This window comes from Vulpes lagopus, chromosome 3, assembly GCF_018345385.1.
Source record: "Vulpes lagopus strain Blue_001 chromosome 3, ASM1834538v1, whole genome shotgun sequence".
In the NCBI taxonomy this organism is placed as follows: domain Eukaryota; kingdom Metazoa; phylum Chordata; class Mammalia; order Carnivora; family Canidae; genus Vulpes; species Vulpes lagopus.
In genome coordinates, this window is record NC_054826.1 from 14,786,640 (window position 1) to 14,813,202 (window position 26,563).

The 26,563-nt window shown below is 42.9% G+C and overlaps 1 protein-coding gene across 5 annotated transcripts in view; it reads left to right on the plus strand.

Moving 5' to 3' along the window:
- The window catches only part of RAI14 (retinoic acid induced 14), a 136,573-nt gene that overhangs the window by 25,115 nt on the left and 84,895 nt on the right, over nucleotides 1-26,563 (plus strand). Inside the window, exon 1 of one of the 5 annotated variants that reach the window (XM_041747709.1) lies at nucleotides 1,001-1,238. The exons of the other annotated variants lie outside the window; for them this stretch is intronic. The gene's annotated coding sequence lies outside the window, so the exon portion shown is untranslated. Of the gene's footprint in view, nucleotides 1-1,000; nucleotides 1,239-26,563 lie in introns of those variants that run through there. 5 annotated transcript variants of the gene reach the window in all.

The following is a 26,563-nucleotide window of genomic DNA, read 5'->3' on the forward strand; positions in this document are numbered from 1 at the left end:
TTGTGATATTTGATCAAAATACCTGATTTTGGGTCTGTTTGTCAGTTTGTCATCAGCCATGTGCTGATAACTAACCATGGGGCAGTAGTTATTCTACATCAGGTTCTGTGCAGAGCCCACTGTGTGACATTCATGGACTCTTGCCATAAACCTTGTGTTGTAGGTATTACCATTAGACTCATTTTACAGATGGAGAAACTGAGACTGAGGGAGGTATGGTAACTTGTCTGGATCCTCAGAGCTCTACTTTGTATAATCTGTTTTCCTGTTGTGGCAGCCCAATTCCAGAGCATAGGTTTCCAAAAACGAGATTTTGGACGCAGATTTGACTTTGGAAACCGTATAATCCAGGCGGTAGCTTGAAAAAGTGACTTTGGATCTAGGTTGGTGACCTTGTGCAATTCTCTTACCTTCCTGACTGTCTGGCTCCTCACCTGAAAAGTGGAGGAAATAATGTTAGCCTTACAAAGTTGTTGTAGAGGCTAAGTGTGCTGATGGGTGTAAAATACACATCTTAGGGCCTGGCATTCAGGAGATGCTTGGTAAATATTTCTTCCTTTCTCTTAATCAGAAACCCATGATAAAAGCTAGGATTTGAAAAGTGTCTGTGGTTAGGAGAGCAGAATAAGCTGGTACCAGTTGCTGCCTCTGAGGAAGGAAACTGGGGTGGGTGGAGGGGGTAGGTTTGCTTTTCAATGTGTGTCTTTTGGTTTGAATTTTTTGGTGTATGTACATGTACGTACACGTCACTTAGTACATGAGAAACAAATTTTAAACTGTTTATATTTAGTTACGTGAGCCAAACTGGAATCTTCTTTACCTGAAGTGAGTGGTCTCAAATAATGATCCTAAACCACCCGCCATCAAATTTTCCTGCTTCTTTTTGTGTGAGGCTGAAGGGAGAAGAGGGAAGAAAAGGTTCTTTGTATTTCTGGGAGGTAGGAAAGAAGAGGGACAGCAGATCATGTTCGTGCTTTCATAAAGAGGAGGCAGGTGACCTGCTGGTATGATCACATTTCAGCCAGCCTGTTCCTGGGAGGTCTGCAGCCAGATCAGTTTGAGGCCATTGAGTGCAAACCCAGCAGTGAAAAAGGACAAGAGTGGCCCCAAGGAGGCCCCCGTGGGTGGCCTTAAGGTCACTGTGCTACTCCAGGACCATGATGCGGATAGAGATCTAATCCGAGTGTCCTTCCTGGACCACTTGACCCAGATGACTACCAAGTCAAGGGCAGATTTATGTGAGTATAACAGGGGGACGAGCCCAGTTCTGTGGGCTGTGGTTAGATACTATCCTTGTGTAGTTGCTTGAATCCCCATCCATTGTCCAGTTCCTTGAATCCCCATCCATACTTGGGAGCCTGCAATAACCCACAAAGGCTGGGGAGAATTATGGGGCTAAACACTTGCCCTTCAGTGGATGACATTTTTCAGTTCACATGTATAACTTTATTTGGGGCATCCTTAAACTTGGGTCAGCTACCAGAGAGCATATAGGAGAAATGTGAGGTGTAGTTCTTGTCTAACAAGCTCACAAACCAAGACGGGAGGAGAAAAACTGGGCACAGGAAATAACCAAGGTAAAACACAAATCATGTATAATACAGAGGGTAAAGGGGGCCTTCCACAATGATGGTACAAACAGTTGTTAAATTGCAGGGTTTAGATGATAAATGATGCTGATTTTCAGAGGGGTTGAGTTGCTGGAAATGGGAGACATTGGGGGAGCTTTCCATAGGTGGTGCTTCTTCCCAGGCCTTGAGGATTTGGATCCCTGGTTGGGAAGGCAGGAGAGGATGATACTCTGGAGCCAGCCATGTAGCACAGCGGGGAGTCTCAGTTTCAGAAACTTGCCCTTGACATGCAAAATGGTAATACTTAAGAGCCCAGGAGAGAGCCCATGGATGGCATGGCTGAGTCTTTTAATAAAAAACACTATAAATTTTCATCCTGGTTTTAAAAATGGATATACTTGACTTTTATGCTTATAAAATGAGGACAGAGTTTTAAATCCTCAGTATTTATATCTTTTATGACCATAGTTTGAAAGTGGCTTCTCTACCTCTTTAAATATTTGCGGCAACCAGTACATGGTTCCAAATGGAAAAATGAGCTGTCATCATGAGAAATGAGGCCAAGAAGGTTGGGATTTCCCTTTGTTAATAAAACGCTCAGACTTCTGGAATTTCTTTGTAAATGCCAATTTTTAGTGCCTTGAGTGGAATGGGTGGAGGCTGAGGGATGGGAAATGGGGTTGAAAGATCTTTGTAACAAATCTTGAGAAATGCCTCTCAAACATGATTGAGGCCTTCAGAGTTTACATTGTGGGTGTGTGTTTAATTTTATGAAAGATTTGTTCCCAATTATGTTTTTCATTGTACTAGGGAAGCAGCGGACGTTCCATTAAAAAAAAAAAAAAAAATCAAGGCAGCCAGTTCAAAATGGCTGGCTCCATGAAATATTCAATTGGTGGTATTTTTTTAGGTAGCGGCTACTAAGGATTGTAGCTTTCAGCCAAAGAAATGTACACACCCTGTGAATCTTGAGGAACCAGACACATCCTGCTCAGACAGGAGTTTGAATTTGTTGCCCATTGAGAGAACTACTCTTGGGAAAGTCGATAATCCACATCTCTGCCAAGGTATTTTTTTTCCAAGGAGTTTTTGGTCATTTATAATAAGTTTTTTACAGATACCCAAGTCTCCTTCCCCCCTGCCCCCCAACACACACACACACACATACAGGGAATATTTAAAATCCAAGTCTCTCTGTTGACAGAAGAATCTTGGCCAAATCTATTGTAAAGCTAAGCCTCTTTTTTTTAGTACACATAATGTCAAAGTACATCAGAGATGACCTTTTTGGGTGGAGGTATGAGACTCTTGTAAACTTCTGGAGAGAAATTCGGTCAGGTTTGTGTCCTCCTCCATATTTTGCAGGTCTTGTCAGCCCTCCTGAATGGGGAATCTGCCCACTGTCTGATTTCTCCTTGTATTAATTTCCTGGGGTGGCCATGAACACAGACCCAGTGGCTTGAACAAGTGAAATGTATAGCCTCTCACTTCTGGAGGTTACAAGTTTGAGCTCAAGGTGTCTGCAGGGCTGGTTCCTGAGAGGGCTGTGAAGGGGCAAAGCCCTCCAAGCTTCTCCTGGCTTCTCCTGGTTTTCTGGCACTCACTGGCTGATAGATGCATCGCCTGATCTCCGCCTTCTCCTTCACCTGGCAGTCTCCCTGTATGTATGTCTGTGTCCAAATTTCCTCTTTTTTATAAGGACAGGATTCTTTTGGATTAGGGCCCACCCTAATGATCTCATTTTGACTTGATTACCCACCTCTCTAAAGACCCCATCTCCGGATTGGGTCATTTTCTGAGATGCTTCAGACTTTAACTAACGAGGATCAGGTGGGGGATTGGGGAAGTGGGGGCAGTGGAACATGAATCAACCCAAAGCATACCTCCTTGCTTTTCCATCTGAGAGAAGTTTCTCTGAAGCTTTGCTGCACCCCCACCCCCAGCTCCCAAAGCATGCACACTCATGATCTTAGTACCATTATTTCTTGTGGACGATTTTCACTGTCTGATAGAGGAAGGCCAGAGTATCACAATTTTTAAATCTAACATATAATATGAAGAGCAAGACACTAAACATTGGCCACTGACCTACTGCAGCAGAAATAAGTTCTCATTTATTGAATGATGCTCCGTGCCAGGCACTGTACCAAGCCTCCCACTTGCTCTGTATCATGTAATGCTTCCCAAACTCCAGTTGTCCTAAAAACATTTTACAGAGGAAGAAGTTAAGGGCAAGGGAAGTTAAGTAGCTTGCCCAAAGTCCCACATTTGATGAAGGGCAGAGAGATCTGAATCCTGGGTGGTTGTTTTGTTTTGTTTTGTTTTGTTTTGTTTTGTTTTTTTTGCCACCAAAGCTTGTATTGTCGACCCCTGCACATACTTGCTGACACAGGGCATTCTCGTTCCTAAATTCCAAAGCTTTAAACCGCACAAGATACCTTCTGCTCTGTTGCCCTCAGCACAAAGGCCCAGGCAATGGTCCTGCGTGATACGAACGTGCTCTATAGTGACAGAGCTCACCAACATTGGTGTCCTTCCTGTGGCAGAGGAGGATCTGGGAAAATCTTGGGTTGTTTCCTGGGAGGCAAATACACTTCGGCCTAAACTTCTAAAGCAAGAGCAAACTGATGCTAGTTCTGCTCTTCTACTGGAGCCGATAAAAATGTCTATCTCTAAAAACAAAACCCATCTATTTCTAAATAGAGCCTCATTGCTGCCTACCTGGATCACAGCTTCATTCTAGCTACCCCAGACTAGAACTCCAGGAACTCTTGGTTAAACCTGATCCATTCCAGATGCGGCTGGAGACGAACATGAAACTCAGAACCTGGCCCCTAAACTTGGGGAAATCTGAGTGTCTACATAAGCAGTGAATCATCTAGGTTATTACTCCTTATCACTGTATTCTGAATTAATTACCTAATCATTTGGAACTCTTGATGACCTTGATTTTTTTGTGTGTGACAAATTCTTGTATGTAACTTCTCCTGGGGAGTGAAATAGGAATTGCTTCTGGATTCACCCTGTGGTGCTTTTCAGTTGAGTTTCCATCCAAAGATCTTTGCTGTATAGAGGGGGTTATTTTCATTTATGTGACACTTGGGGTCCGCATTAGCTAAAGGCCCAGCATATCTATAAAGATGAGGCCATTAGCCTTGACTTTGCTTTTGCTTGAGTCCCTACCTCCTCTTAAACAAGGAAAGTCAGCATGTTGTGATCAACTTGATTGTCCAATTATTAGGGTAGTTTTTATTCCATTAATGAAAACTATTTTAACTTTTTGGAAAGTACTGTCTGAAAGGGTTTCATTTTTATTTTCTTGGGAGGCCAAATGATCTGATGATCTCTCCCTCCAGCTTTTTCCCCTGGGCTGTCTTATAAGCTGGGAGATGAAAGGATTTATAATGTGGGACTTGAACAAGAAAATGTCTGAAGAACCACATGTTCTCCTTGGATGGGTTTATTCTGAGATGTATTTCCCAAATGCTGAGGATGTTGCTATGGTGACTTTTGGAACTGGGGCTACTTTTTTGGTGGGTTTTTCATAGGAGTCCATGTGAATTCATGGAGCTGTCCATTCTTTGGCGGGTTGTTTCATAACTGAGAAGCTCCAGGGTCCTTCTGTGAGGTCCAGTGGACATTTATTATGATGTGGGATAAGCTGTTACAGCAAAATACTCTGAAATCAAATGAGCTAGAGGTTGTTTTCTTTTTTTCTTTTTTTTTTTTTTTAGAGGCTGTTTTCTTAAGTTAAAGTTACAAGTACTCCAGGGCCAGCAGGATAGCTCTGCTCCATAGCCTCATCTAAGGACCCAGGTCTTTTGACGACGTCCTTTTGCTACCCTCCAGAGCTACGCTGTGCATTACAGTAGCCATTTGCCACATGTGGCTCTTAACCATTTGAGATGTGGCTAGTCCAAATTGAGCTATTCTGCGCATGTAAAATACACACCAGACTTAAAAGGCTTAGTACCAGAGAAAGAATGTAAAATAGCTCCTTAATAATTATTTTTCCATAATTATACAACTAATGCGCCAATATTCTGGGCATATTGGATTAAATATATTAAAATCCATTTCATCTGTTCTTTTTTATTTTCTAAATATGGCTCCTGGAAACTTTAAAGTCTTGTGTTATAATTTTTTTTGGATAGTGCTGGTCTAGGGTGTTGCTCATGTTGCATGTTTTTCTGGCTCTGTAAGACTTGAATAGAGTGAGGATGGAGCATAAGCATTTTCCTTTTTAAAGGCTGTAACCCTGAAGGTGCACAAATCATTGCCTTCATGTGGAACTGACTAGGGCATAGTCACATGCCCCTACCTAGCTGCAAGGGAGGCAAGGGACATGAAGTCTAGTTGGAAGCTACAAAACCAGCTAAATCCAGAGAGGTGAGGGGAACGGACACTGGAGAAAATGAACTCAGTGCTATGGTTGAGTTGCCTGCCTTCCACCTCCCCTCTCACCAAAGAAACAAAACAAACAAACAAAAACAAAACAAAACAAAAACAACAACAAAAAACACTGAAGTCCTAACCTCCAATATCTCACAGTGTGACCTTATTTGGAAATAGGATCTTCAGAGAGGTAATCAAATTATTTTAAAAATGAGGTCATTGAGGTAGGCTATAATCCAGTATAGTATGACTGGCGTCCTTATCAAAAGCAGAAATTTGAACACAGACATGTACAGAGGGAAAACTGAAGGACCTAGGGAGGGTGCATGTGACTGTGAAGGCAGAGATGTGGAAGATGCACTGAAAAGGCAAGGAATGCCAAAGATTGCCAGCAAACCACCCGAAGTGAGGAGTGAGGCATGAACAGATTGACCTTTACAGCCCTCAGAAGGAGCCAACCCTGCTGACACCTTGCCCTCCAGCCTCCAGAACAGAAGACAATACACTCCTGTCATTGAAACCATCCTGTTTGGGGTACCTTTTGGTGGCAGCCCCAGAAAACTAAGATACTTAGCTGCAGGTGATTTCCATGGTGAACCTTGTTTGGGAGTTGAATGATAGAAGTGTGCCAAACGTTCTGAGTTTTGATTATTCTCACCCCAGAAGGGACTAGTGGTTGCTACTGACCAATTCCCCCATTGTCCTGTTGGTGCAAGACTATTGCAACATGCCGTTTCAGGGAAATCAAATGCCTTTTCCATGTAGAAAAGAAAACTGCCATGAGTGTTACCAGCTAATGACATTAGTTTATCAATCAGATTTTTTTCTTTTGGGTCTATTAATATGTTGGGTGACCAACCTTGATAAGATAGGGGATTAACAGAGGCCTGATCAAGTATACTATTTTATAACCATCATTTTGGGATTACTTACATGGATGGGAACTGTCAAGACCTGATCCACACCTTCATAGGAAAGTTTGGGATGATGTCAGCCTATAATTACACATTATAAACCTAAATTTAGGTTACACTGAATGTCTGTATTCAGTGAACATGCAGTTTATGAAACTGAAAATCTGAGGATTCTTGTACTGATTAATTTCCTCTCACCATATATGCCACTTTGAATCTCAAACTGTGGGGCTTAGAATTCTGAGCAGAACTTGAGATTTGTTCCACAAGAACTGAAAATAGTGGCATTTCTATTTTGCAGACATAGAACTTTCTTGATATGACCTAAGATCATATTTTTTTCTGCAGCCACATTCCCCTCTTGATTCCTATCTTTTTTTCTTTTTTCTTTTTTTTTTTTATTCTTTTCTACTTTTGCTTGCAAAGCCATTTCTTTCTCTTTGTGTGCTTGTTCTCTTGGATATGAACCCAAGTTCAGGGCACTATATTTATCCCAGTTAAATTTTATTTTGTTTGGTAAATCTGTTGCTCTAGTTTTTGCATCATTTTAAATTCTGATCCTTATAACCACACTGAGTTCACACATTCTTCACATAAATCACACATTCTTATAATCACATAATCTGCAAACTTGGTAGACATGCCTCTAATTCATTAAAGTATTGGATAGCTCTGCCTTCAAAGATCCAGATCTATATGGATATATATTTTTTATATATCTATAGAACCAGATCCCAAATAATATGGATTAAGGCATTGTCCTTGTCCATTTGGACGTGTGTGTGTAAGTGTGTACACAGATATACACAGTGCTATATATCTGTGTAATAACTATTGACATCCTTCCAAATGGATAATGCCCTAATCCATGTTTTGTGTGTCTGGTTATAGCTGACCTGTCATGTTGTTTCTCAATCCTATTTTCTGTTTTGTCCCAGTTGTGTTTCTTACTGCCTCTGTGATATTGGGCAAGTTAAGTAATTTCTCTGATCTTTGGCTTTCTTATCTGTAAACCAGGGTGATGCCAGCACCTCCCTTAGCATCATCATGAGGGTTAAGATAAAATCTGGCACATAGTAAATTCCCAATAAATGATTGCTGATAACAATATACCCAGTGCCTGGTATCAGTAGGTGTTCCGTAGTATGTGATGAATAAATAGTCTCAGAAGTTGACTCTCCAGAAGCTGCTAGGACTCGTGTGTGAAACAGATAGAGCTGTGTGAGGCTTGTGTTGTTCAATGTGGTATCAGGAGTGCAGGTGGTAAATGCCACAGGAGTCTCATAGAGGAGGTGAATTTGGGGTTGGGATTCTTGACTATGTAGGATTACCAGAGGAAAGCAGTCTGGTGGGGATGGGGTGCTAACTGAAGAAGGAGATGAATGTGGATGAAGAATGGGAAATAGGGGCCCCTGGATGGCTCAGTGGTTGAGCATCTGCCTTTGGCTCAGGTCATGATCCCAGGACCCGTCCTGGGATCAAGACCTGCGTCGGGTTCCCCACAGGAAGCCTGCATCTGCCTCTGCCTGTGTCTCTGCCTCCCTCTGTGTGTCTTTCATGAATAAATAAATAAAATCTTAAAAAGAAAGAATGGGAAATAAAGTCATCTGATACTCAGATGACAGGAGGGATGGATGGCCGTGAAAGCTGGGAGTTGGGGTGGGGCGGGATGGGCAGGTGTGAAACTGAAGGCTGAGGCTAAACGAAGGTTGCATTTTGGGGGAAGATTGCATTTTTGGGTAGAAGGATGGTGGAGGTTTTGAGAGACCAACTGGAGAAGAGGGTCAGGGCTGGGGCCAAGGCTGGGGTGGGGGTGCTGCGGGGGCGGGGCGGGATGTGGTGCTTTGTGTGGGTGTCCGCGAGGAGCAGGGAGGAAATCTGGGTTCCTGCTCTCGCGCCAGCGCCACACCCTGTTCTGGGCCTGCCAGCCAGATACAAGTGCCCCGCATCTCCTGAGAGATCTGGTGTGGGCTTAGTGCTGTACTTGCATTTCACGATTCTGTTTGGTGAAAAGAGATGGTGAAGGAAACTTCACAAAAAAAAAAAAAAAAAAAAAAAACCCAAAAAAACCCTACTTGATTTAGAAAAAATGGGGACTGTTTACTTAACATTAAAATCCACTTCCATGTCAGGCATTATCTAAGCAACTTAACCGATTGTGATTTATTCCTCTTTATTAGAGAACAACCATGCTTAGCCTCATTTTAGAGAAAAGACAACCGTGACATCGTAAAGTGCTGCTCGAGCTTGCTAGCCCTGTATTACCAAAGTTGTACAGCTGGAGTGTTTTAAGCAATCCAGATGCATTGTTTGCACAGTTCTGGGGGATGGACAGCTGAGCTCAAGGTGGGAGGCACGCAGGAGAATCCATTCCGGGCCCCTGTGCACGCCCCTGGTGTCTTGCTGGTGTTCCTTGGCTTGCCTGTGCCTTCAGCATCCCGTGGAGTGCTCCCTGTGTGGTTCTCTCTGTCCGCCTGTCCGCCCTTTGTAAGGACAGCAGTCCTGTTGGGTTAGGGGCCCACCTTCCTCCAGAATGACTTCCCCCTAACTACTGATGTCTGCCAGGACCCTGCTTCCAAACAGTTGTGAGGGGTGCCAGTGATTCAGTTCCTAACACCTCTGTCCACATCACAGAGGGGAAAGTAGGAGCCCGGACGTGCTTTGCTGGGGAGGAGGGGGGACGCCGGCCCACAGGAGCCACACCTGCACCTGTGTCTCAGGTTGCTGCCCCTGCTGTGTGCAGGTGTGGCCGCCAGAGATGAAAACCAAACCACGATTCCAGGCAGCCAAGTGAAGGCCTGTGGTTGCATTTCAGATTCTCCTTTACAATTTTCCAGTGGCAACTGACAGGCGATAATCATGGGTAAACTTTGACCAAAACACGTCCCAGTGAAGCCAGCTAGCCAGATGCACGGGATTAGTTTGAAAGCCTTCGGTGCCAGAGATAAGAGCTGGGTGGAGAACGTGGAAAGCGAAGTGGTTAGACCTGTTCTGGTGGAGGGGGGGGGGGGGAGGCGGGGAGGGGAGGACCTCAAATGCAAATTGGACTCTGAGACTTAAGGGATGTTTGTACTGTTTTCTGGTGGGAAAATAGCAAAGGACATGACTCAGACCAGGTTGGTAGTGCTTGGGAAGGTCTGGGGCACAGTTGTCCCGAGTGGTGGCTTGGGCACTGGGACGGGTGTTGGGGCCCGGATGGTGCTCTGCTGATAGTGGGAAGGGGGTGGTTTTGTAAGCTCTGGTGAGCGAGCACTCAGGGAGTTAAGTCCCACCGGAGTGGGAGCCTGGTGCTGTAGATTCCTGCCTTCTCGAGTGTAAAGCCACCTCTGCCCTTCGCCCACGGTGAACCTGTGGATCTGAGTGGCAGGTGGCAGTCAGGGTCATGCTAGGATGAGATCATGGTCCCTGCTTGGTCTGCAGCATGTGACCCGGTTCTAGGTAACCAGGCACTGTGTCGAATGAATGATTAAGAGCAACATGAAAATAAGATACAGTTCATCGTCACTGCTCATGCCTCTGGCCCCACTTCGCTCAGTATTTGCTACTCTCTGCACGTCATGGACCAGAAACAAAAGGGCAGGAGGATTTTTCTGGATGGGTTCCCTCTAGTATGATCTGAATGTCCTCTCCACTACTTTGGCTGTATTATTTGATGTTAACAAGGATCATCGGAGGACCTGGCTTGCTCTATACGACACATTCGTGTACCTGTTTGGTACCTAAACTATGAAATGATTTTGTAGCTGGAGCTCATTAGCTCCAGTGCTTTGAGAGCCACACTAACGAGACCAGTCATGAGCTTGGGCGCAGGCTAATTAGCTAGCCTGTGTTCCACAGGCAGAAATTACCCCAATTTAAACCCAATTTCCTGACTGGCATCTGTGTCTCTTTGGTCACTAGAGAGCTTGAGTATTCTTGAGAACAGGGCTACTTGTTACCAGAAATAAAACAGTGCTTGGGCCTTGGTTATGATGGGGCAGCTATTTCGACTTCATTTAAAAGATGCTGGGATTATTATTCAATTTTATGGGCCAGTGACTCAATTTTGGAGTCACTTTGCTAACATTTGTCAAAAAAGATTCTGGGCAGGCTTACTCCTAGCTTTGAAAGAATTCTTCAGAAAGGGTCAAGTAAGCCCTCGAGACAGACACAGGTCTCCTATTTTGACCCCAAGTAGAATGTAGTGACTGTTCCTTATCTTTGAGTTTCTGGTACTTTCAGGCCCATTTTGAACTCTGCTTACACATTTCACTTTTCTACCACAAACCTGTGTTTTGTAAACGATACCATTGGGTTAGTCCTTGTTACAATTTTTGGCCTGCCGAAGGGAAACTATGTGAAGGAAGTCTTCTAAAATGTTGAGTTGGAAGTATTTTGGTAGTGTTATTTATATTAAGGAAAAAATGGAGAGTAACCCATATTTTGCAGGAGTAGGCAAATACATTACTTTACATCAATGAAGAGGAATGTCCTAGAGTCTTTAAAAGTGTTAAGCTTAAATTATGTAGCAACTGGGAAAGTGCATATGATAAATTAAGTGTAGAGAGATTTGAGTTACAAAATTATATGACATTATAATTACAACAAAGGAAAAACAAATGCATATGGTATGTATCAACACTTCTACTTAGAGGGATATTGAGGAAATAGAGAAGGGCAAAAATATTTAGCTTTGAGGATATTCACCAGGGCAATGCTTTTACATCTATAAAAACTGGAAATCACTTATGTATTATAATAAAACAACTGGGTGAGTGTATTTTTAGAGTACATAATACAAAGCCATTAAAAAGTTGCAGAAATCTACTAAAGCAGTTTCATATGTTCTTATTAAAGGATAAAAGCAAGTGCTAAACCTATTTGTGATGTTTAAAAATTTTAATGTTTTTCTTTCCCTAGAAAAAGAAATCTGGAGGATATGAACAGGGATAAGAGATCTCCAAGGGCAGATGCAAGTTTTGGGGAGCCTGCAGTTTATATAAAATCTATGACAGTCCTTGTTTTAAAAAAAGTGCCAAGAGATTGTGTGTAAGTGTGTGAGCATATTTCAAGGCCTTGGAAGAACCCATACACGTGAAGGGGTTTCAGTATCAGTAGCTTGGGTAAAAAGGCTCTAGCTCTACGTGTATGCATCTTCTGAGCTGAAAGTAAGAGGAGGCTACTGCCTGTGGCATCCAGCACATCTCACATCCCAGCAGTGACTCTGTAGGCCCCTAGCATCTAGTCACAAGCCTAGTAAATTGCCCTAACCCAAGAAGGTTCTTAAGAGACTTTGTGGTAGTTCTTTTCATTTAAGTACCTGGATTTTTCCTATAGTTCTGTCGTTCTCCAAGTGTGATGCTGAGACCATCAGCGATCCTGTGGACCTTGTTAGAAATGCACATTCTTAGGTTCACCCTGGATCTACCAACCTAGTTATTCTAGGAGTAGGGCCCAGGGGCAGCCCAGGTGGCTCAGTGGTTTGGCACTACCTTCAGCCCAGGTGTGATCCTGGAGACCGGGGATTGAGTCCCACATCGGGCTCCCTGCATGGAACCTGCTTCTCCCTCTACCTGTCCCTCTCTCTCTCTCTCTCTGTCTCTCATGAATAAATAAATAAATTCTTAAAAAAAAAAATAGGAGTAGGGCCCAGCCAAGCCCTCCCTAGTCCTTGTGGGGAGATTCTGGTGCCAACTGGAGATTAGGTCTAATCTGGCTCTGTACTTATTAACTTCACTATACAGGACAGTCGCCTGGAAAGCTTTTGTAACTGCTTATCACTAGGATCCATCTCTAGGTTCTTTGTCCTATGAGAGAACATTGTATGACCACTTCAAGTGAAGGATTTATAGATTATGACACTTTCAATAAAAACAGAGAGGTGTGTAGGTGCATACTCACAGTGATGTGCTTTGTCTGTCTTCTGACCTCCTGTAGGGAGACAGCATTCAGAATTACTTGACGGCTGGGCTGGACGTGAACTGAGACTGGTCATCTAAGTTATCGCTTTGCCTCAGCACTGCTGGGTCCTTGTCTTCATGCTTGGAGCTGACCAGCCCGTGTAGAGCCTGCCCTGTGCACCAGTCCATATAGCCACTTTCCTTTGTTTCTTGCAATGTGTGCAAACAACCTCTGTATTTAAATAAGTGATATCCTACCATTTGCCATCTGAACTTAAGGGGAGTTTGAACAACACTCATTTCAATATGGAGCATCTCAATGACATGCATTTTTTTAATGTTGTGATTCTGGCCTTTGTGTGTTTTTTTTTTTCTGCTTAAGTGTTCTTGTAGCAGAGGAATGTCATTGTTCTGTTCCACTGTTTTTCTCTGTCCATACAAGGGAGTTACCATTCTTGGAACTCAGATTTATAACCACTTCCTTATTTTTGTTATGCCTCCTAATATACTTAAAAACGGGACTTGACCTTCACATAATTCATACTTTTCCTTGAAATGTTAAATTGCCCACTTCAGCAGCCTTGGTTTTATGGGACCCGTGGAATGTATATATCTTCCCATATTAAAAGTTACTCATTAAACTGGACACAATGAGATTTCTGATAAAGTAAACATAAATACAATGTCACTTAAGGATTTTTTTTCTGCCTTTATAGGACTTTGCCCGTATTTGATGGGCCGTTACTCAAAATATCTCTGGCTGAGTAATGGGTTTGAGGCTGGTATTTAGACACTATGTTGACATTTTAAAGATGATACTTGAGGCATGGAGTTCTAGATTCATGGAAGGAATTTTTCATTTCAGAATATCGTTGCGTTGGTGTTGGGCCTATTGTCCATGATGCTATATCACAGAGTACTGTTAAGCTCTTTATTCCTGATCCGTGTCGTGTACTCTTGCTGGCTCCTTTTACATCAGGAGTGTTTTTCTCAGCTTGAAAGGCCAGGTTATCTATGCCATCTTACAGGCGCAGAGGTTAATGCTTGTGTCCCTCTGGATCTGCCACATGTGGTTCTTTGACCTTGAACTCTGTGCTGTGGATTGCATTTCGTGAGAACTATCCTCTTTTCACTCCAGGAAAACTTCTCATCTTTTTAACAAGAGGCAGTAACTCAATCAGGACCTCCAGCTTTCACCACCCCCCATCCATTACAGCGTATTAAGACATGATAAATATGTAAAACATGAGGCCAGAGAGGCAAAGAGGCTGGCTCAACGTCTTATGATTTCTTCCGGATGGCGTCAAGACTTGGCAGGCGGTTCTGTGGCCACGTTTACTGATCTTTGCTCTGCCAAGACATGTGTGAGGCTCCTGCAAATCAGTGTCCTTCCCTGGGTTTCCACATGGGTAAAATAAGATGCTCTCCAAAGTCTCATTAAGCTTTAAAGTTCTGTATTTCCTGTCCAGGTCTCTTTCTAACCCCCTCTGCTCCCATCTGTCTCTGTGTCCACTGGTAATTGCTTCTGTAATGGAGTCCGAAAGCAGTATATTTATTTTTACTGGAGTTGTGCAAAGTCCCACGGGCATCTGGAAAAAAGAATACACTTCTTAATTGGAGTCTGTTCAAGGCTCCCTTGGTACCTAGTCAAAGTGTAGCCTTCCTCTTGCCCATGACATTTCTTGTAATCTCTACTGATGAAGGACAAACAGGGAGGAAAGAACGTGATCCTATTGTATATAGTGGTTCTAATGACCTTCTCTGAAATATGCAGGTCTTTTTTTAAGTTTCCTTAAGCCCAAAGCAGAGCTGTAGTAGACAGGAAATCTCTGTCTCTGACCTTCTGTCCAAGGGGAAAAATCAGAGCTTTGAACAAATGTCAAGAGAAGAGAGATTGAGGTAGAGGCAGGAAGAGAGAAAGAGAAAGGAAGGAAGCAAAAGGCCCTTGATGTCTTTTTTGTCTACTGTATTGACGAATTTGTTTGGTTTCTGAAGTGGAGAAAGGAAAAGTTAGCTTGTCACGAAATTAGGTGGTATAAAAAAAGCTGCCTTCTGAGTTTTACCTACATATAATTGAAGATATAATTTATTATTTTTATTTTTTAAAGACTTGATTTATTTATTCATGAGAGACACAGAAGAGAGGCATAGGTAGGGGGAGAAACAGGCTCCCTGCAGGGAACCTGATGTGGGACTTGATCCCAAGACCTGGGATCACACCCTGAGCAGAAGGCAGACGCTCAACCGCTGAACCACCCAGGTGTCCCAAAGATGTAATTTAATATATTCTTTAGAACCATATTTAAAGTGATGAAATGGCTAAGAAAGAAAGGCCAGTGTTTTTAAGAAGTCTGCAGAGTTCTGACCATATAATCATGTCAGCTGTTGAACATCAAGTAATTATCTTGCCCTTTTTACCAAAACAGAAAAACTTGTCTGAAATTTATTTAGAACCTATTCATTGGTAGTGGGTATCTTTGGGTGCAGCTGTTTGGATTTTTCACCAAGTTACGATAGTGAAAATATCAGTAGCTGTTTTTGTGTTTGTTTTTTTTTTTTTTTAAATAAGATTTTACATTCTGTTAAAACTATGGAGGGGTAAGATTGAATATAAATGACTGTTAAGCCACAGATAAAACTAGATGCCTGAGGGCCTGTGTGGAGTCATTTATAAAGTTAAAACATTCCCCATCAAATAGTGATGGAACAATTAGTCATATAGAAATTTGATTTCTAAAGTCAGCTTTCAAAGTCAATGGCTACTTAATGTCAGTTTCACAGACGATGGGTTTCCCTAGTATTTCTGAGTTAGAGGGTTAGCCCTCCCCTCTATTGTTTGCTTAAAAAACAAAAAACAGAACAAAAAAAAGACTTTTACCAATATAGTCTTGGGCGGTTGTTCTTAAGTCCCTTTGCGTGTTAAAATTACCTGGGGAGTTAAAAAAACAAAAACAGAATGAAACCCTGTTACTGCTCTTCATCCCACCCAGCCCCAAACCAACTGAATCCAAGGTCTGAGTATTTTTAAGGCTCCTTTGAAGACTGTCCTGAGCGGAAGGTGTTTAGAACCACCAATCTAGGATAACAAGCAGTCATGTAGTAAGGAAGCAGTATTGATACTCCTGATCTGGGAGACATCAGAATACCAACCGCCCCATTGATAATAAGTGGAGGACCCTGGGTTTCAGACCATCTTTGAGAAAGTAAATGCACATTTAAAGCCTGTGCTAAAATTATTTTCAAGTGGTCTTGCATTTGCAGTTCTTTTGTTCTGCATGCAGAGTTGTGTAGGCAAATAACTTCAGTCTTAAACCAGGGATATCAAATTTGACCTTGGCAAGGAAAGGCATCCCCACTAACCAACTTCTGGAGGCTAGAAGTCTGAAATCAAGATGTGGGCAGGGCTGTGTTCCCTCTGAAACCTGTTTTCCTCAAGTTCTCCTGGCTTCTGGTAGTGAGCAGCGATCTCGGCAGTCTGTTGTGTAGACGCCTCACTCCAGTCCTCCATCTACCTGTGCCTGTCTTTGTCCAGATTTTCCTTTTAAGGACACCAGTCATTAGAATAACACCTACCCTACTCACCTTGTTTTAACTTCCCCTGCAAAGACCCTACTTCCATATAAGATCACTTTCTGAGGTCTTGGAGTTTAGGACTTCTCATCTTTTTTGGAGAACATAATTCAAAATATAACACCAGTTGGTGAAAAAGAATCTCCCTTTAATATGTTTCATCTTTAATTCATGACCTCCTGAGGGTTTAATTCTTCACTCATAAACATCAAAAAATAAGTTTGGAATCTCCCATGGAAAGGTCATGCCAGATATAAGCAAGTTTCTGATATAATTAAGCCCTCCCCCAACTACCGATTTTCTCAGCATTAGCCTGGGTGAGAAAAAAAAATGAAATCAAAATCCCTTACAGTCCTAGAGTTGATCCATCACATTTGTCCTTAGATCCCCCTGGGTTTCAGAGCTGGTAGGATGGTTGGAATACAATAACTAACATGTCCTCAGTACCTTTGTTTGGAGGAAAGACATCGCAATGGACAGCAAAATAGTACATCACTTCTAAATGTTACCAAGGGCACTGTACCTTTCATCTATAGCTTTAAACTTTAATCCTCAGAGAGAAACCCTTCTACCCACAGGCTAAAGGCCTTCAGCCAACCTCAGGCAGCCCTGTTGGAATGCTCCCTGATGTACCATGGGGTACGGTATGTCTAAGGAGCCTGAGAGACACTAACATTTCTCAAACTCCTGTCCTAGTTGGTAAAATAAGGGGAAAAAAATTAGAAAACAGTCATCCTAAAGCTTTTGTAAGGAAATGGGCTGATTTTACGTGAGCAGATTTACTCATGTGACAGACAGCACTGGCTCATTAAAGCCCTTGGTTGCTTGATTCTTGATTGCTTTTGTAATTCCTTTATGGTGAGGCACCCTTGGTCTCTTCCCATGGGATAGGCCCTCTGATAGAAGTTGCCTCAGTATGAGAAAGAACTTCCATGTCTCTTGCTGCTCAAGGATGGACGGACTGTCTCCAAGGCCCCAAGGCTCAGGAATTTGCTGAGACTGCCAAATTGGCTGGAAGATTAGATTTCATTGTTTCCCATACCTGCTTGATGATAAAAATCACCTAGAGTGCTTGCTAAAAACAGATCCCCAAATCCTCTCCCTGGAGATTCTGGTTCAGTAGGTCTGGGTGGAGCCTGGGAATCCATATTTCAATGAGGATCTCCTCTCCCACCCCTTCACCACCCATCCCCTGTGAATGATTCTTATCAGTGAGTGGGCTTGAGAAACACGGGGCTAAATGACTTCTGATTAGCGTTTGAAGGTAGTAGGATTGAACATGTTTTCCCTTATGGCAGAGATTTCTAGTAGACTATCCGATATCTTGTCTCCTGTTCCTTCTTAGTAATAGAATTCCATTTAAAAAAAACGGAGATGCAGCCATGCTCAGCTAAAAGACCGTATTTCTCAAACTTCTTTGAACTGGTTTTGGCTGTGTCACTGGGTCCTGGTCAATGAGAATGACGTGGAGGACTGGAGAATGGCTCCAGAAAGGGATCTTACCACACTGCTGAAAGCTACACATTTTTTTTTTTTTTTTTTTTTTTTTGCCTATTCCATCATCTTTTTCTTCTCTTTGGGATGAGTACTTGATGGTTAGCATTCCAGCTGCCATCTTGGGCCCTGAGGTGATCTTAAAGATGGAAACCTTGTATTAGGTTGATGGAACAGATAGAAGGAGCCTTAATCTCAGGAGTCCTTGGGCCTATCATGTCAGCCCTGGGCTCTTCTCAGACTCTGTTTGTACATTTATACTCAGTTTATACTTGTCTTGTTTAAGCCACTGTCATTTGAGGTTTTCTTTCATATGAGGTCAGACCTAATCCTTATTGATATAGCTCTAAGTTTGGAACTTTGAGTTTCCTTAAAGCTAAACTCTTATTATTCAAGTGACCTAATTTCTCTGTGTCTTCAAGATAGATTTCCTGACCGTAAAACCCACCTTCCTTCCCCCAATGAGGACAGTTAAGGACCCTTTCAGTTCAAAGAGGGTGGAACAAGTCCCTTTGTGGGAAGAATACATTGAGTCACCTTGTATGCCTAGTGTCTCACACTAACTGAAAAAGAGGAGTTTTCACCTGATTTCATGCATGAATGAAGGAATGTTGAGTGAGAAGTAGAGGGGATTGGAGGAAAGCAAGACAGTGAAATTTTCCATTATTTATATTTTCCTACTTAGGAGTCTGTGTATTAAGGGAGCTCAGTTGTAATAATGTGTCAAAAGTATACTGTAAGATATAAACTATAAAATATCTTACATATGTTATTTACTGGGCACTTAGTTATGCATAGGATGTTGCTTCAGCTGCTTTAGGTTGATTTCTCCAAGCGGGCCTGCTGGATGTTAACAGATTTATAAGCAAGAAAAGTTCCCTTGTTTCAAGTTTAGAAAAGGTTTAGGTTTATTATAGGATGATTCAGTCCCCTTTGAGGTGTTAGTGTATATTGTGATTAAGAAGGGAAGGTTGTATGTGGAGGGAAAGGTGTGGGTGGGTGGGTGGGTGGGATAGTATTTTTACTGTAAAACCATGAGGTATGTACCTTGAGGAACAGAACCTGGAGAAATGCAGCTTTATTGGGGGAGATCACATAAATCTTGTAAGAATACATATTTAGTACCTTGGATGCAAGGTCCTGGATCCATACATGAGAAGGGTGACATGGAGGAGTTGGGAAGGTGAAGGACAGACTCACTAATGGAAGGATCTTGCCAGATGGGGAGAATTCCCAGAGAGGCAGGACTGAGATCATTCTTGACAGAATCAACTCTAGCCTTCCCAAAGGGGTGTGGAGGTGGAACGCACAAGATGTGTCCCCTGTGGTCCAGTCTGTCTGTAGGGAGGTGGTCTTGTGGGACAACTGGGGGAGAAAATGACTCGGGGGCATCTAGCTCCATGAGTCCTGGAATGAAGGGATTGTATTTAGTTTTTTAGGAAGTCATAAAAGGCTTTTAAGTAATGTGTCTGGGCTCTTGCCTTTAGAAAATTTAATGTGGGTAGTGTAGGTGAGGAGGGATGGCTAGTAGGTCTGGCCCCTGGGAGAATGGGTTAGCAGGTGGTTATTTAGGTGAGAAGGGATAAACGACTAAGGGAAAAGAAGGCCACATGTGGACAGAAAGGCCCAGGTAGATTAAAGAGGCGTGTTCGAAGTAGACTTGGAAACCCTTTGGACATCCATGTGGGAAAGAGTGAAAAGATAATGGATAGTTCCATTCTATCAAATAGAGGCAAATGGTAATAAGAGGCAAGAGGAGGAAAAGTTAATTCTTTTGGTAAGTAAGGGGTGGCAGGATCGGGTTTGACCTGTGGTTCATGCCTTAAGGAAGGGGCAGTGAGAGTAGCAATTGGAGCTAATGGGTTTTGGCCACAAGTACTGCAGTAAAGTTGACTTTGTGACTTCACATCTCTGTGCCTGCCTTTTGGGTCATCATGAGGATAAAGGACGTGATGGGTGTATTTTGGTGCGTTGTGAACTCTGGCTGTTCTATTTCTATTCATAAGAGCAGAGGGCTTATGTGAATGCATTGTTTTCTGAAAATATCATACACAAAGACACTGCAAAGAAGTATTTTCTAATACCGGTGTTTAAATAAAACTTTTTTTTAAAAGACTTTATTTATATGAAAGAGCACAAATGTGAATGGGGGGGGGGGCGCAGCAGAGGGGGAGGTACAAGTAGACTCCCATGTTTAGTCTGAAGCCTGATGCAGGGCTCGATCCCACGACCCTGAGATCATGAACTGAGCTGAAACCAAGAGTCGGGTACTTTAACCAACTGAGCCACCAAGGCACTTCCCAAACATAAAACTTTAAAGAAGGAAGACCCTCAGGCTTGACTTCTTTTTTCATCAAGGGTCTGTTTAATGGGAAAGTTTAGATGTTTTCTCTTGGTGTAATTTCCTGAGATGATCCTACTATTCTGATCTATTTTGCTCTATTTGAGTTTTCTTTTCTTTTTGAGTAATGAGTTATAGTTCTATTAAAACTGTGTTTGAATTCTTCAACTAGATTTCTAAGTTTCAACTCTAAAGGCTCTATTATCAGATTTCTCTATCATTTTAAAGCATCCATTAATGTCATTTTAAGCCTCTACTTAATGGTTTCTGTTCCTCCACCCATTGTACTTTAGAGCTGCTGTTAAGTCACATTACACACAGATGAGATTGGCAAAATAATTTCAGATTTTTAGGGAGGAAACAATGTAAATGTGGCGTTGGGTTCATTGGGATGGGGAAGTGGAGACAATACCATTAAGTGTATGTACTGTCTACTGGGCATTCGAGCCAAGAAGAGAGAGTGATTTACTCTTTGAGTTTTCAGGGCTGAGTGGTTTCACTTCTTGCTAGACTCAAGGTCATATGATCTTGCTCATATGTAGACATAAGTTAGAAATATCAGCCTAACTATAATTATTGGACAGGAAAGGAGGCAAGAACTCCCAGCTTTAAGACCTAGTAATATATAATGATAATTAGCCCTCGTGTTGAGTACAAGAGCAGAAGTCTTGAATATGCAGTGAGAAATACTATTCCAAATACCTTCCTGGCATTGTCAGAAATTCCTAGCCCCAGGATTCTGGTTTTCCCTTACCGCTTCTGTCCAACTTTCTGATAAGGGGCATGGATGGCGGTTGCTGATTCTATTAAGATTAGAAGTGCAATAACCCAACCCTGAAAACAACTGCTGGGCTGGAAGGATAAACATGTAATGAAAGTCAGCTCTGGCCATCAAAGAAAGAGTAAATCAGTAAATCAGGGGACCTTAGGACCCCGAAGACTCTCTTGACATGTCCCTGCAAGAAGGTTGTGTCATAGGGGTCAGGGGTTATTTGAGTTAGCCAGAGATAAAAGAGGATTTTTTTTATCCCCAAAAAAGTAGTATCTAGATATTGCAAGAGGTGCTTCTCTATAGCACGTCTAAACCTGTGGGGTGACAGTGGTATTGTCCCCATTTTACAGAAGACTAAGACCCAAAGAAGTTGACGCTTTCCCCCAAGGTGGCGGAGTTGGGATTCAACACCAGGCCTGTCTGTGTCCACTGCCTAAGGTCTGTCCCATCATCAAAGCCTAGGAGTTTTATCTTCGGAATAGGTCCACAAACTGTCCCTGGTTGTCCTCTTAGCACCTGGGCCAGGCAATGCCCCTTTCTTACCAGGATTGAGCCTCCCTGCTTCTCCTCTTGCTCCCAGTGGCTTAAGTGATCCTTTTGGTCACTATGGTGTCCAGAGTCCTTCAGTGGCTTCCCCTCCCAGGTCCACAAGCACCCCCACCCCTGCTCATCCCCTACCTGCTCAGCCCCCCCTGTGGTGTGTTTGCCAGGTGAACACACTCATTTGCATTTCCTTGCTGTTTCTAGCCCGGAATGCTGTTTCCGGACATCTTCAGGGCTCCCTTGCCTCAGACCTTAGTGATGTCTTCCTTGATGCTCCCACTTCCCCGTATAAAATTGTCACTTCTTATCCTCACTTTTAACTTATTAAATGTGTATTACCGTTGATATAATATTTGTTTATTTGTGATACATCTATGTGTTTATGACCTGTTTCTTCCCCCAGAGCAGCAGCCCTTTGAGGACCTAGACTTTGGCTAGTTCACTGCCCGAATCCCCAGCCTGGCACATAAGAGGTACTCAATAAATCTTTGTTGAATCAGTGACTAAATGGGTGAGTTTATTACCTCAGTTAATAAATTAGGATCTTTTTTATCAATCTCCCCAGAATTCTTATGAGGCCAAACACTGTAAAGGAAATGAGGACTTTTTTTTTTTTAATTTAAAGGGACTTCCTGGTAGAAATTTATGTATTTATATGCAGCATTCAGATAGTTGCAGTTCGGTACAAGAAAAACAGCCGTATTTCCTGTCCTCTAGGAATTTGAAATCCATAAAGAACTCTGACCTTGGAAAGGCCTGATAACATACATCTGGAGTTGTTTGTGGCAAAGGATGAGACAAATAGGCAGCTATTCTGTATTACAGGAAAGGCATAGTGTGTTTGTTTTGTGTTTTGTTTTGCTTTTGAGCGACTGCATCAGTGCCCCACGGGTAGGGGAGAAGGGGAGGGACATGGAGAATTGCCTGTGGGCTCTGCTCAGTGCAACCCAGACTCCTGACCCTGAGATCATGACCTGAGCTGGAATCAAGAGTCAGATGCATAACCCAGTGAGCCACCCAGGCACCCTAGAAAGGCATAGGTATTAAAGGATAAGCATGGGTGGATTCACATGCCCCCATCTTTTGAGAGAAGTGGGAATTTGGACGATAACCCAGGTGAGGCAGGGACTCCTTGGCCATTAGTGGTTCCACTGGGGCCGCCCCCTTGTACCTCCTTGGGTTAGCATTTCTGCTGCCATTCAGGGAAGACTGAGGAAGGTTAGCAGTCTTTCTCCTGTGGACAGCTAATTATAAATTTGGGGTTAATTTCTTATAACATCTACTCGCCCACTTTTTGTACCTTTCCACTTCCTCCTCCTGCTTTCTGGGCCCCTTTTCTTTAAAAGGAAAGAGAGAAAGCCCAGTTGGACCAGGTGTCATCCATGAGAGTTGCTCTCTTCAGCCTTTCTCCATGGCTGAGAGGTTGGTAAAGTTCTAGGGAACAAGAGGGGGAGCTTCCTCCTTCTCCTGTGCCCAACCACATATTTCTTGTAATTGGTGCAATGCTTCCTCTCTAGGGTCAGGAAAATTGTTCTCTGACTGGCTATGGCCAATGTGTGACTCTTAAAGTTGTACATTTATTGTGTGGCTGTGTAATGGATTCCACTCGTGCACTTAATAAGATGAAAGACATTTCCTTCACTTATGAATTAAACAGGGGTTACTTGGTGGGTCATTTTTTAGACTATATATTTTAGAGTTACCCAAAAGAGTATCTTTATTGTGTACGTGCCTAAAATTTAGAAGATTTAAGAGCTTTAAAAGCACATTTCTTATGTTTTTCTTTCCCCATTTACCCAGAGCCGAACAACCTTGCAAGTAGAAATCATGGGTTTTAGAATATTGGCACAGAGACTTAAAAAATCTAGGTGAATTTTAATGTTGTTTTATGAGTTGGGATTTCTTCATTGTTTTGCCACAATCCAACTTCAGTAGATATTTTAATTCCCCTCCTTTTACTCCCCCATTTGGAGGAAAAAAAAAAAGTCCTTGTGGAATACAGTGATTTCAGAGCTCAGTGGTGTCAGGAGAGGATCCTAGGGGTAGGACTTGCATCCCCAGCCAGGTTTTCTTAAGGGTGTGAACTCTGGTAAGTGCCACTGAGGAGCAGCCCTGGGAAGGGAGCTTATTCCCCCTCCACCCCAGCCCCCCTGAACCCAGGCATGCCCCTCTAGTCAGGCCATGAGTGGCCTGGTGCATTTTACTAGGCTGCCTGCGAATGTGAGAGCAGAGGACTCTGGGAGAGTTGTGCATCTTTTGTTGAAGGAGGTTTTTCTAAGGAACCTTAAGTACCAGCGTTCTTGTCTCTTCAGCACAGATCTGAACAGAGCTGGCTCCCGTTTCTCAGGGAGGGCAGTGAACTGGCTCTACATTCCTGATGGCTAATGACGTTGTTCCCATCACCACCTCCTTCCAACACTGCAGGAAGTGAATGCTGGCCTAGTAGGATATCCTGAAGGACAGAAGCAGGGCAGGGAGCAGACAGAAAGGCTCATTCTTCTCTGCCTGCCATTCCTGTCACTTGCTGCCATGGGTGCAAAGTGGAAAGGCGCACACATCACCATTAGCTAAAGATGAATGCTGGCCCATGCTCACCGGGAAGAGCAATTAGCAAATTAATGAGTTATGGCTGAGGGGACCTCTCCTCTCAAAGCCTACTATTTAGGAGTGATCCCTTGGTAACCACCTTTATTAAATAAACACAGATGGAATGTTGGTCATTCACAACTGTTTTCCTGTGGTAACACAGTTATCCACTTTACCAGGCATGAATGGTGATCACACACTAGGTATGTAGTTGGTGGTTCCCAACACTTTTAGGCGTGAAAACCCTCTTCTAATATATATAGACAGTTCACGAACCTTTAACTTCTAGCAACTATTTTATTATCTGTTGGTTGAGAAGATGTATAATCAAGATCATAATCAAAACCAAGATCAGTAATATGTGAGATGCATTTGAATTGTAATCATGGAATTTACTGTACTTGAAAATTGTGTGTGGCAGGGGGCATATTACACACACTGACTAGAGCTCATGGATTAATGGGATTTGTCTCTCTCCTCACCCAATTGAACAAACCCCTCTCTCCCTCCCATACTGGGGCCAAAGCCCCCAGGTGGAGCTCTACCAGGAGAGTAGAAAGGTTTGAGTCAGATGACGACAGGTTTAGACTTCCAGCTCTACCACTTTCCATATGATTCCTGGATAAGTTACTAAAACTTCCTATGTCCCTGCTTCCCCATCTTTAAATAGACATCACACTTAAACCTCACAGGTTTTTGGAAGAATTGAAGTTTTGAAGTTTTCTGGTGCCTCACAGGCTGCCGGAATACAGGGAGGATGGCCCTCGAGTGTTTGTTTCCCCTCCTGCCTATGCTTCCCTATTCCCAGGACAGATCCAAGGCCAGAAGTGGCTAAAATCACATAATTATTTTCTGCCTCTGGGTATTAACTTTGAGCTGTGTTGTGCATTCCAGTTATTTGGTCTGTTGTAATGAGTGGCAACCGATTTTAGTGGCATGACACAAATATTTATTACACTCACAGTTTCTCTGGACAGGGTACATGGGTGGGCATCACCAGCGGCTCAATCACTCTTTGCCTAGCAGTTGATGCTCCTTCTCATCTGAGACCTTAAGCTGAGGCTTTTGGCCAGAACATTAGTATCCCTTCACGTGGCCTGGGCTTCCTCACATGTGGTAGCTGGGTTCCAAGAGAAGCATCCTGAGAGAGAACCAGACAGAAACCATGTCACCCTTTGTGACCTAACCCTGGGAGTTACATGGTGTTACTTCTCCCACATTCTATTGGTTGAAACTATCACAAAGTCCTGCCCAGATTCAAGGGGAGGAGAAATAGGCTCTGCCTCGTTGTTTTTTTTAATAAGACTTTATTTATTTATTCATGAGAGACACACACACACACAGAGAGAGAGAGAGAGAGAGAGAGAGAGAGACTCGATCCCCCGACCCCGGGATCATGCCCTGAGCCAAAGGCAGACGCTCAACCACCCAGGTGTCCTAGACTCTGCCTCTTGATGCAGAAGGCAAAGTTCTGAAAGAGCAGATGGGACCAGAAATCTTCCTAAGTGCCATTTTTTGAAAATATAATATGTTGCAGCATATGAGCAGTCTAATTTTATAGGCAGAGGAGCTTCTAGAAGGTTCTAGTACTAGTGTTCTTTTGGTTACTATAGTAGCATGTCAGCTGGTACACTTAGCAAAAGCCAAGACCTTAACCTAAAGGCCTGGAATATAGGACTTTGAACTGTGTTCCAGGACAGGTTTCACTTCCCAGCTTTGAATTTGAGCCTGAGTATCACTCATTTTGTTTCACTGAAATGTCTGGTTGTCAATGGCTTATAGGTAACTGGACTCAGAGATGCAGGATACACACAGGAAGCCAAGGACAGACTCTTTCCTTCTAGTGCCATAACCATATTTCATGACAAGAGCTGTGTTACCTATACCACACATACCTTTGCCCTATTACCCATTAATAAAAATTCAATTACATTTTTTCCCCAAAGTTTATTTTTAATTTCGATTGTTCTCAAAAAGTTGTAGTGTTTGGAAGGTCACCTCTGGAGAACAACGGACTTCTCTGGGATCTGAGTTCTTCTGATATTATCATGCTCATTTTTCCCAGTAAATAATCATTTCTCCACAACTTCTGCCTGAGTTGTTTGAAGTGAGATTTTTTTTTTTATGGTTTTATTTATTTATTCATAAGAGACACAGAGGCAGAGACACAGGCTGAGGGAGAAGCAGGCTCCCTCCGGGAGCCTGATGCAGGACTCGATCCCAGGGTCCCAGGATCAGGGCCTGAGCCAAAGGCAGACTGATCCACCCAGGCGTCCCTGAAGTGAAATATTCTTATGGCTAAACAAACTTATTAGGAGTATAAGCCAAAAAAGAAATTTTGTAGAGGAAGCGGGGACACAGAATTTTAAAAATACATATATGTCCCGTAGTTTGACTATGTATGAACCAGAATGTTGATGGGAGGGTGGTGAGATGAAAAGAAGCTGTCCTCGTTTATCATTTCTGTGGACTAGGGTTAGCCCATAAAACGGTCAGTT